We start from the raw sequence: 12,923 nt of genomic DNA on the forward strand, positions 1-12,923 counted from the left end.
ATAAACCTATCGTATTTGCATTATTTAAAAAAGTGTAAATTTTATAATTAGTGTTGAACATAAAATTTAATGGCATCAGAAAGTTTAGGGATTGTATACAATGAGACTATTTACCTTTCATATAAGGTAGTCACAATTTTTTATAATCATTTGATGTGAAATTTGATACCTTAGATGTGTCACAAAGTTCGATAAAATTTATTTAGAAGTTTGAGCTTGGTTAATGGAATAATTGCAGCCACCCAATTTTACATTCAGTAGACGGGATTACTGTGACCACCTTGTATCAAAGATAAATGTCCTCATTCTATTCTATCTCTAGAGTTTATGACATCAATACCACATCATGAGTGCATGATTTAGAGGTGTGCCTTACTTGTATAGTATAAGGTAGACACCTTGTACAATTCCTGGCCTTCAATAAATTCATGGTGTCATTGATTTTATAAAGGGAAAATATTTAAGAAAAATTACAAAAAACCCCAAAATACACTATCTATGCAACTTACCTCCATCCAAACCTTTTATCTCATTTTTTTCCCAAAAGTGTACTTTCCATGCAAATATACCCCTAACCAAACAAAAATCTTTTTTTTTAACGAAAATGCCCTTCCCGTACAAAATTCCCCTTTTTTTTTACGAAAATGCGCTCCGACAGTCTCAAAAGCACTCCGACAATTCATGCCTAGAACCATAGCGCTCTGGTAGTTGCATAGGGCGCTCCGGCACTGAAGACACAACGCTCCGGCAGTAGCATAAGGCACTTTGGCAGTACACATTATGGAGACAATGCGCTCCGGCAGTCTCAAAGGGCGCTCTGGCAATATATGCTTTGGAGCCACAACGCTCTGGCAATTGCATGGGGCGCTCCGGCACTCGAGAGACATCGCTCTGGCACTCGAGACACATGTGCTCCGACAGTGCATGTCTTGGAGACGACAACACTCCAGCATTTGCAAAACGTGCTCTGACAGTGCTTGTTCTGGAGATGAGGCGCCCCGGCATTTGAATAGGGCTCCCGGCAATACTTGTCCTAGAGTCACAGCGCTCCGGCAGTATCCAAGGGCTCTCCAGCATTATATGTTCTAGATAGTATGCTCCGGTAGTTGCATATTGCACTTCGATAATGTGCTACTTGGGTCCGATAGTCAGCGCCAATTGATTTTTTTGTACGGGAAGAGCATTTCATAAAAAAAAAAAAGAACTTTTTTGGTTGGGGGTATTTGCATAGAAAGTATACTTTTGAGAAAAAAGTGAAAAAAAATGTTTGGATGGGGTAAGTTGTATAAATAGTATATTTTGAGGGGGCAGTGTTTGTAATTTTTCCCAAAATTTATATAGATACGAGGCCCTAAACAATCAAATTAGAGCGATCCTCAAAACTTTCATTATAAGAGGTTGTTTTCATAGACATAAGAAAAAAATAGATTTTAAGTTTTAGAAATAATACAACAGTTAATTTTCAAGATTTTCGAGTTCTTATAGATTTGCTCAATTTGCACAAATTTTGAAGCTTTAAATTTTATAGTTAGAGATGGAAAATATATTATAAAGCTCTTACAAATATTTTCGGTATTGAAACCACAACTCTCGATACTATTTGAAGGTGCGTTTTATTTTGATTATTTAAAGCCACCACTCAATACAAACGAAACCCAAAAAAAAAAAAAAAAAAAAAAAGAAAAAAAAAAAAAAAAGGCCACGTCAAGACAATACTGGGCTGGTCCATTTGTACAAGGGGAATGACGGCTGAGTCCCAACATCTTCCGCTGCTTTATCGTTTTCTTCTTCGTCATTCACATCATCAGTTAGGGTTTTCAGTTCCAGAAAGCTTAGAATGGACAATTGGATTCGTATTGTATTGCGAAGGCCCTTCAGCAAAAGACCTGCCCCATTTGGTTTCTAGGGTTTCATGGTTTTGCAGTATTAGCAAAGATATTGATTGCTAAACAAATTATTCGACTAGCAGTAGATAACAACAAGAAAACATCTGTGATGTGTATTTTTCTGCTGTGGCTTTGGTCCTTAAGTGGAGTTTTTTTTTTATTTTTGCAAGAAGTTTAGTGAAAATCTGAGTGAATTATTGATCAACCCGTGGTCAGGGTTGAAGTAAATATCTGAGCCTGTTCAATCCCTTTTCTTTGTTAGATAGCTTAATGCTCATGCACTTTGGTTCATCTGTAATTATCACAATGTTCCCAATATGTAGGAACCAATATTATGCAGCAAATCATCTTTATATTCTAGGATTTGATGGCCCAATTATGGCCCCACAATCCATTATAGCCATATGTTCAACCCAGGTTATGAAGATTAAATAGAAAAACATAATGGCATGCCAGATATATGCTTAGTGTTTTTAAATTTTGTGTAATGTATATTTTATGGGTTCTTCTTATATGCTATGATGGTACTAATCTTTGTTTCCTTCTTGACTTGTGTTTTGATTTAATGATACCCATGTTATTTATATATCAACATATAGAATTTGTGTAACTTTGATGCATTTTGCCACTCATTTGCTACATGAATCTAGGGGTCAGCCAGATTTCATACAACGGCGTTCCAGGCCATTGCCATGGCACCATTTTTGTGGACGGTCCAGATTTGTGCCCCCTATCGAGAGGTAGAGACATGAAGATGAAGTTATAGCTGAAAGAGTTCTTCGGTGGGGTGCTAGGTATCTTCGATCGAGGATTTGATGAATCTTAAAATGTAATCAATTTACCTTGCATTATGCTTGAATTTATTCGATATCTCATTATTTCTTTTTTACTTGCAGCATATACAAGAGAGGCTTACAAGCAGCACCCCTTTGTTTTCCATCCAAGCCTTCATTACAATAGGTTTGAGGGCTTTCTTTAAATTAAATCTCCTATGGATTTATCATGAGAAGCATGTGTTATCTATGGGCAATCCTCCCCATTGATTCCCTGGGGGCTGCTTTATCATGAGAAAGTAAATGGTCCCTCTACTATAACAGATGGAAAGCTCAAAATAGTGCCTGCTTTATAAAAGGTATAAAAGCTTAAAATGAAGCTCATTCTCATAATTCAAAGAGATTGGTACCTGATCTAAAACAGGCGTAGAAGCTTAAAATGGAATTCATTCTCATAATTCAAAAAGATTAACTCTGACAAGGGTGCATCTTTCATTTCTTATTTTGTTTCATGACACTTAGTTCATCATCTTTTTTGTGCTCTCCTACTTCTGAACATACCTGCTTTTATGCGTTCTGGTTCTCCGCCTTTGTATTGTGATGACTATGGTGCTAGATGACTCTTGAAACAACAAATGCATTGTGGCCATTTTTCAAACATCTGTCATCAAATGGGATATCTAGGCCGATGCGTCAACTCCAGATCTTGCTCATCACTATATGGTCACAGTTTTGAGAACTAGACTATCAGGCGATATGGTCAAATTGTGTTAGTTTTTCAAATATATTTACCAATCTATATCAGTGTGAAGGCTGATATATAGGTTTTGATATTTTAAAAAGAAAACTGCATTGTATCCAAAATAGATCCTGTTATACCAATATATCTTAGAAATATATTCCACAATATCCATTTATAGTTCTGATCATGTTCATTTCTTTGGAAATAAAGTGAATAATAATACAAATAGTACTCCCTCGATATCCATTATAAAGCTCTACCATATTTGATACTTCTGAAATATCACCCATTGTACTTTTTTTTTTAGGTAACAATTATGCTTCCAGATTTCATATCCAATATATCGGTTGATACTGACAGTATTGGTCTTGGGCCCCACCTAGAAAGGGTATTTATGACCTTTTTTTAACCTTATTGTGACAAAATTATTTATATGCAGAAATTATTAGGAAATAATGACCGAAAGAGAACAAATACAATGGCACCTAGAACCTTGCATAAATATTAAGGGAAGCGGAAAACATTCTTGAATTTCTTGGTTCAGATCAATCAGTTATTGTTCATCTAATCTCTTTCCTCAGGATGTCAAGCTTGAAAAAGAACTCAGGGCCACAAACGATAGCACTGGAGGTAAAAGCTTACTCTAATGTCTCCAATCATTTGAATTTCATTGTTTCCATGTCTCAAATCATTTGGAGCTTTAGACTTTTAGGATCTGAAGTAAGTTTATGAGCAAAAAAAGATTAAACTTTGGACTGTCAAGGTCTGAAGTAGGGGAATTTGGGAAAGAATTAGAAATTTGAAAAAAAAAAATTTGTATGAACATAAAATCATACTTTTTGGGGAATTATTAAATAACAGTAATTTAGAGGAAATTAGCATAAATTTCTCTGAATTTATTAAGCAGTTAAGATCCTTCCTGCATGAGAAGGCGGATATGTTTTGGCTTGATAGAATAGTATTACATTAAACTCTAAAATCTTTCCTACCTGGTTATTGTTATTTTGTCTTTAAACTCCTTCTTTACCAAACATGAGCTTGTTCTATACATGAAACTATATGATTAAATCCAATCCGCGCACACTGGTTTATGTGAATAAGGATGAATCCCTCTTTCCGAATTTTTTTTTTTTTCAGATTAGACTCTACACTTGGTTTGCTTCTTTGAAGTCAAGTGCTTAAGCTGCAGAAGGTTGAAGACTGTTACATTTAGCAGATAGCACTGCTGGACCATTTGGTGATGCTGATGTGTGAAGGAGGCTTTAAAGTTCTTCAATTCGAGTTTATCACTTGACACACTCTCTTCAATCTTATGTTATGTGATCTCTTGGAAAAATAAATTTTTTCAGACCTCATCCTCTCCAAAATAAGTGTATCTTTTCTTGAAGGAAATTTTTTTGGTGTATTTTTATTCAAGTGCGGTCTCCTTATGGAATCCATCTTAGAGAAGGATTTTGATTCTAAAATTTCACGAGTCGATGATCTAGACTATGGCGATCATGAATCTGATAAAAAAGAAGGGGAAACCTTAAAAATAAATAAATTTAAAAGAATTAACATGAATGGTCAAAAAATGTTCTAAAAACAAAGTCTAAAATCATCTATTTTTTAAATAAAAAAATTCAGATTCAATATCATGGTGATTGAGATAATTGACATTTTAAATCAATGTTATCAAGATCAAACCGGACACCGAATTGGTGAGGGATCTGGTCCAGTCAAAACCGTTTCGGTCACCAATTGAACCACTAGTATCGGATTTTTAAAATAAAAAAAAATAGAGATGATAGTTTAAAAACACAATATATTGTAAAAAGGATATACCACTTTGTTTAACCAGTTTGATTGGTCAAAATTGACTGGCCCACCTCTCAAAATTAGTCAAATATTGGTTTTGATTGGTTTTTTACCGTGCTTGATTTTTGTTTTGGACCAGACTGGCCAAGGCACTGGTTGGCATCTCACTTGTCGGATCAGGCGGTTTGGTTTGGATGTGATAGTTATGCTTCAAATCATAGTTATCAATATTGGACTTGACCAGCTGGTCCAACCAGTTGGGCTGTTGACCGGTGCCTTGGTGGGTGTGGTTCAAAGCAAAAATCAGGTTTAGTAGAAAGCCGGTCAAAACCAATGTTTGACGAATTTTAACTAGTTGGACCAATCAATTTTGACCAGTTCGATCGGCTTAACAAAGTAGGATAATTTTTTAATATATTTTATATTTTAAACTATTGTTTTTATTTGTTTTTTATTTGTCTAAAATCCTTTTCAATTGATTCAACCAATGGTCAGACCGATTTTAACTAGACCAGATCCCCCACTAGTTCGATGGCCGGTTCGATCTTGATAACATTATTTTAAAGTTTAAGTCAAAATCCATTTAAGGTGGATTTCGGAAAGTGATCATACTTGAATAAGGTGAGTAAACTGACACATGAAAACCACCTCCTTTCTCAAATTTGTCATGTTTTGGTTCTATCATTCAATATTGAAGGCAATAAGCCAAAAAATTTCAGACATCTTCTTGTGGATTAACAATTATTGCTAAAATATTTTCGCCCATAAATAGGACATTCACAAGGTTACTATCTCAATGTGGGAGAATAATATGAAAAAACCAGTATAGACTGCTTTGGGTGGACCAATGATTTAAAACGGCCCATCCTATTTGGGAATCAGTCCAGTTGTTTTGGGCTTTAAATCAATGGGATGGAGTATGCATACTAGAGTAATAAGGTGGGATGAGCAAACCGTCAAAAGATACTGAGTTTCCAATGGAGTGTTAGTACTATTGTGACCAAAATTTTTGATAAATCGTTCCATTTCAATGTCCCCAAATGACGCTCTATTCCCGAATTAATTTCTCAATTAGGATGGATCTACCCCAGGATATCATGAAACTATAGTGTACATGTTTAAATTTAAACCAAAATTTGAATTTACCAATCATCTTGTCGTGAAACTTTTGGTAAATGGTTCGTTTCAGGCTTAGTTAAACTCTTATGTCATATGTCTGATTGCCAGGTGCCCTCGGTCTAGCAAATCGCTCATAATGTGGAATCAACTTGGTAGGTATGTCCTCAAACTGAGCCAAACCTAGTTTGGGCATGTTCAAGCTTGGGTTGCATTGGCAAGGCACCAGCTCATCCTTGGCTAGAGCTTGACCACCTTGCTTGAGCTTCGCTTGATTAATTAGAAGGGAAGCTTGAGTTTGGTTTAGCTTGACTTACTTAAGTGAGGCCATAGATTAGCAAACCCGAGCCAAGAACAAGTGAAGTATAAAACTTGACCACCTTGCTTGAGCTTGGCTTGATTAAATGGAAGGTAAGCTTGAGTTTGGTTTAGCTTGACTTGCTTACTTAAGTGAGGCCATAGATGAGCAAACCCGAGCCAAGAACAAGTGAAGTATAAAAACATAAATAGTACTGTATAAAAAATATTTAAACTATATAATATAATATCTTGAGTCTTGAATTTAGGTGAGGTCATTATATAGAATATTCATTTCTACATTCTTTTATATATTGTTTACATAGTAAATTAAACAAAGTCATGCCTAGTTTGACTTTGCTGGAATTTTATTTAGCATGCTTGTCTAGGCTTGGTTTGTCTAGCTGAAAAATATTGCTCAAGTTTGGCTTGGGCGAAACATAAGCTCATGGTGAATGTCAAATTGTTTATCTAAATTTGGATGAGGAATCCTAGATGCGTTCTCTCTGATATGGACATAAACTGAAAGTCAACTTCAGTATGGGGAAAATGGGAAAACATGGATTGTCAAATTACAAAAGCAAAATAACTTTGAAACTGAAAACGGATAAATGAGAGATGAAGAGAAAATACAAGAAATCAAGGAAGACAATGAAAAACTTATGGTACCATGTCATAGGCTCGACTCCAAATCTGGGGCCTGGATTAGAGCCTTTTCCTATTTGAATAGAGTTTAATGGAATCTTACAATTGAATTGAATGATGGATTGAAAGGCTTGCAGGATTTTTGCTCAAAGATTGGAAGGGAAAAGGCTAAGACCTTAGCGTTTTGATCAAGGATTGTCATCTTGGATCAGGGGTCTTAAGGGTTTTCACTTGACTTGGGTTTTGAAGGTCTTACTTTAGGTCTCTTGAATATTTTGGTCATGTGAATGGTTTTAGGAATTAGAGTTTAGTATGTTAGGTTTCTAGAACTCTTAAGGACTTGAAGTTGAAAATTGTTAGAAATTGTCCAAGGGTCCAAAAGTCAGATAATTCTCTCAAAATGTGGTACATATAGGCAAAATAATTTGAAAAAGCATTATTGAACCACCTGAAACATCTGGGGAAACCAGATGTAACCGCACCACATTATGTAGTATTGTTATGGAATCCTAGCCATCCGATTACTTGAAATCTTCTCATGAGGTACTTTATCAAATATTGAAGCGAATTGGGACCTGATTGATGGATATTGAAAGGAAATTTTGCCAAAATTACTTAAACCCATCAAAAACTGTTATTTGGACTTCGAACAAAATATTAGAACTGCAAATCACTTGAAAATTGGAAGTAAGGCATCTTATTGGTTTGAAATTCAGCTGAAAATTACCTAATATATTTGATTATACTCAAAATAGAATTATTATAGATTTTTAACTTTTAGATCGAATTTCAAGAGTCAAAATGGTGGGAACTTGCTTCTGGCAGTGTTACATGAGTGTCAATATCTACTACAATTTGGGGTGTCTAGTACTTTGGAACAAAAAGCTAGTGTTTGTCTAACATGTTTATACAAGAAATAGATTTATAGTTTATATAAATAACTGTAGATATTCAGCCAACTGTTATGCTTGACAAAATGAAGTGCCATCCCCATGGATTGCATTTTATGATTTATATACTGAATAACTTTTTGTGTTGTCGGATGGGCATTATGACCTTAGTGTTGAAAGAAGCACGATACTTTAATAAAAAGTGTCAATATGTGCTCAAATGGTGATTATGTTAGCAGACACGTGCAATCAAGTGTTGCCACATGACACCAAGCGAAGGCAAGGTGTCTAGGTGACACTGGCTTCTGGAATCCTCTAGGGACATGTGGGTGCCATGGGCTTTTGCATTGCCATGTCAGCATGTCGCATGGCTTCCACACCACACTATTTAGAGGCAGAGTACAAAGGGTCGACAATTTCGTCTTTGGACAACAATTGGTCTATTGTGGTCTAAGAACAAGATGTTCTTTCCATACTTTATTTCTATTAAGTTGCATAGAGACAATTACCTCAGCTCACAAAAACAGTATCAAGGTTTAACCTAGGGATAAATCCTAAACATTTAGAACAGCAGCAACAGCTAATGAAAGACAAAATCGTATTGAGATGTTTCCTTTCTACTTTGTTGGATGATTTTCTTATTGAAGTAAGGCACTTGAAACATCTCAAGCAGTATTGAAAACTTTATACAATACATATCAATTAGAAACCCTTGCTAATATTCTTCAACTTAAAACTGAGTTGATTAGTCTATAAAGGAGCTCATAATTAATCATATAGTACTTGAATAGCTTCAAATGTGATCATCTGTCAGTTGTTTGCTAAAAACATGTATACTTCCATTTTGCAAGGATGCATACACATTTGAATAGAAAGAAGCTCGTCCCAAGCAAGGGATTTTCTATTTAGATTTGGGGATTACAGTCCCAACCCCAAGTTTGTTTTAAATCTGAAATCCGCTACTATAAAACACCGCTGTTTAATTCATTACATTGTGGGAGAGAAGAAGAAAGAAAATACTTAACAAAAGGAATAAAGTTAGGAGAAGATAGTACATCATGGGTTTTTTGCCATATAACTTGCTCCTCACTTATACTTTCTTATACTTGATGTATTTTTTTCCGTTCCTTACTATGATGCACCTTTGCAATCTATTTTCTTTCTTCTGTCCACTCTGTCCCTTGTTTTTCTCATATTATCTCTTTGTTGGTATTACCCTCACTTATCTCCGTTGTAGATTCCTACAAAGCTCATTTATATTGACTTTTTTGAGGGTCCCTTAGTGGAAAAAATTTCTTGTAGTGGGGTGGTTATTGTAGTAGTGGGCGGATAAAATTCGTTGACATGTTGAAGGACGGTTATTGAAACCTTACAAATGTGCATCCAACTCCTCTAAGCGAGACATGTATCCTCTGAGGGAGTGGGTTATGTGCCCGACCTTTGGAATATTGACAAGTGTCCTTGAGAAGGTGGACTTAGTGCCTAGCGCCCATGTTGGACACTATTTAGTCTTCTGCTGAGAATGTGGAGCTTCATTCAATAGCAGATTTTGCGATGCAGAAAGGTGGCTACAGGCCGGGCCAGCCTTGGCCCTGGCCTGGCTCTTATCCCCATAGGGCCTGCCCAGGCTCGGCCTTGGCCTTGTTAAGGCTAGGCCAAGCAAAGCTGGCACCTGCCCTAGCCCATACCTCGGGCCATAGTTCGTGGCTCAAGCCCCACTTTTTTAAGGCTGGGGCGACGGGACTGGGCGACCGGGCTGGGCAGCCTGGCCAGGCCGCCATTGCCAGCTCTAGGGCGATGTGAAATGTTGTCATCCACTTTCTATTGCAATATCAGCCTGTGCCTGATGCACTGCCAAGTCGCCTGCTTATTGCCAAGCTGTCAATTCAAATGCTGCATTGACCAACATTGAACATTACATACTTTGTCTATGCAAGTCTTTTTCCATAGACTTTATAGAGCGTGTCATGACGCAATTGTGACAATTTTGGCTAGGTATGGTTCACAAAAATGCTAGTGATGAGTCACAAGCCTAAGCCATATTGGAATGAGTTATACCAGGCGCTGACCACACAAGGCATGAGCATAGTATTGATCACTTATGTAAACTTGATCCTTAATTTGGCATTATTATTCCAATTACATTAAGGACATAAATATTTCATCTCTCCGTTGATGAAACACATTGTAAATTTTATACGTGATAGCGGGATGTTGAGGATTTTCCTCTGTTTTATCGGTTAACCTAGGTTTTAATAACCACACAGAGTCAACTATCGAGAAGATCATGTTCTCCTATAGCACATAGTCAGGTAGTTCGAGCAAGATACTAGTGCATCAAATGTCATGCTAACCTAAATCAATTAGTGACTGCAATTACACACTTGCACACACACGCACACACACACACATAGCATGCTATCGACAACATTGCCTGGACACCTTTCCTTTCACTTGGTGTCGCAAGCTGTCATGTGTCTACATGTACAGAACGTGGTGACAAGTAACTGTACGTGTCTGTGGCATCATGAACTCTTGAGTTTATGGCAAACACACGTGTCGTGGATTTTTATATTGCAAAATTCATATTGCCTATGGGGTTGCACCAATGTTCACCTTGTACTCAAGAGGTCTACGGTTCTAATCCTGGCAATTCAAATTGAGCTCTTTTTTTGGTAATATAAATGCATTTATGCTGTAGCAAAAAGCAAGCTTGTGGGGAACACCAATCGTCAGGTGTAAGCATGTTGTAGTCTACCAACCTTCAGTCATAATTATGTATACAAAGTGTGCCAATTTATACTATATATTATTGAGTTATTTAATATATGTAACATATATACTGCAACACATGGGATGTAACTACGTACATACAAGTATAAAAAGTGGTCCATTATACTAGAGCACCCACCATAAGATAGGTGATCGAATATCTATTGTTGTATTACATTAAGCCTACATATTGTACAGATGTATGGGAGAAGTACCAGCTTTTTGACCCCATGTACTAGACAACCCAATACGTACAAGATATTGACACTTGTGTCAGTATCCATGTAATGCTGACTATCAATTATCGGTAGGTTCCAAGAAATACCAAGATGATTAAGGCGCATATCCGATTGCATCACACAATAGATGCATTTGAATCCTTGAATTTCATGCTGAAGCATTTATATGTGTTCATTTGAATCCTTGAAGTGCAATATTAGAAACTTGTTGTGTATGACATGCCTGAATATGTGTCCAAGACATACTTATTAATATGTTTTAGGTTGATACAAACAACACATTTATTAATATCTAGAGTGACACAAAAACCACCCAAGCATTAGCCATTGGTAGCATAGTCAGTGATTGGACATGCTTTTTGTATACTCTTCAAGGTTTTGGTCCAGAATTTAAGTCCTTTAGGACTTCCTATATGACTATGCCCTCATTCCCATTATTCTCTGGGCTTCAATCCTCTCTACTTTCATATGAAGCTCAATTGGTTAAGAAAAATCCTCAAGCTCGTGTCAGCACCTCAGGATCGCATAGAGGTGATTATGGCCGAGACGTTGATGTCATGGAAGCAAAGGCCATATTCAGGATCAACTGGGCATTCTTGGAGCCGACCCATCCCACTGTCAATCTCTGCGTCAACAACCACAAGTGGCTATGCAAACACGTATAACTTGCCAATATTGTGGACGACCTGGTCATGTTGCTAGATATTGTTCTGCCTTAGCCCATGACCTTGGTAACCTGTCAACCGCTGCTCCAACTTATTGATCTTGGGTTCTTGACACAATTACAATTGCTCGTATGAAAGATGACAACTCTCAAGTTCGAGGTATGGTTCCTATTACAATTCTTGCATTGTCTTTATAGGAGATGGTATAGCGCTTCCCATAATTCATATTAAAACTGCTTCTATTTCCACTTCTCTTGCTTCATTACATATTCCCAGTGTTTTACTTCTTCCCAAAATAAAGAAGCAACTCTTATCTATATTTAATTTTCCAAAAGATTTCAAGTGTTCCTTTGAATTCTCTCCTTATGGTTGTGAAGGACCAACAAAGCCAGGAAGGTAATTGCTATTTGGGTGATGGGAGAAGGCATATTTGTACTCCAAGATAAAAGTCCCTTTGTTTTGGCTATGTGCAGTTCTAAAGCTAAAGGAAAACTGTACATTTTGTGGCATGCTTGTCCGGGTCATGCTAGTTACTCTATTGTTCGTGGCTTGGGAAGAAAGTCAGCTCTCCCAAACTTTGTTGTCAATTTGCCTTTTTGCTCCTTGTATTCATCTTGCCAATTAGGCAAAGCTCTCCCAAACTTTGTTGGCGATTTGCCTTTTCGCTCCTTGCATTCATCTTGCCAATGAGGCAATCATTATGAGTTTCTTCTTAATTATTTTGATAAACATTCTCCTCTTGATTGAATTCACAGTGTTATTAGGGCCCAGTGCCAGTTATTTCCTTTACTGATTCTCGCTTTTATGTAATATTTGTAGATTACTATACTTGATACGCTTGGATATAGTTTTTAAAACAAAATTCCGATGAATTTGATTGATTGCATAATTTCCATGCCTTGGTAATTTTCCTGCAAACTTAAGACATTCCATTAGATGGCGCTGGTGAGTTTACTTCTTATGCTTGTAAAGAATATTTAAGTTGTCATGGAATTCTTCATCAAGCACTGCCACATTGATGAAAGTAGTTGATCCCAGATTAACCTGATTTATGCAAGTGGCTTGCCACAATTACTTTTTATCAAGTACTACCCAGTCTTT

At 36.7% G+C, this 12,923-nt stretch overlaps 1 long non-coding RNA gene across 42 annotated transcripts; it reads left to right on the forward strand.

The window, feature by feature from the left end:
• Positions 1-1,738: 1,738 nt before the first annotated feature.
• On the forward strand, positions 1,739-12,708 carry LOC110007596 (uncharacterized). Of its 42 annotated transcripts, none has more exons than XR_016060276.1 (9): positions 1,792-2,109; positions 2,537-2,680; positions 2,783-3,018; positions 3,709-3,789; positions 3,983-4,031; positions 4,539-4,682; positions 6,426-6,473; positions 11,533-11,981; positions 12,296-12,708. It is a non-coding gene; the product is annotated as an uncharacterized LOC110007596 (long non-coding RNA). The 42 variants fall into 42 exon arrangements; XR_016060282.1 differs by having other exon boundaries at positions 11,632-11,981; positions 12,200-12,708; XR_016060279.1 differs by having other exon boundaries at positions 11,632-11,981.
• The last annotated feature ends 215 nt before the right edge of the window (positions 12,709-12,923 follow it).

This window comes from Amborella trichopoda, chromosome 8 (assembly GCF_054954075.1).
Source record: "Amborella trichopoda isolate Santa Cruz 75 chromosome 8, AtrichopodaSantaCruz75HAP2 v2.0, whole genome shotgun sequence".
In the NCBI taxonomy this organism is placed as follows: Eukaryota; Viridiplantae; Streptophyta; class Magnoliopsida; order Amborellales; family Amborellaceae; genus Amborella; species Amborella trichopoda.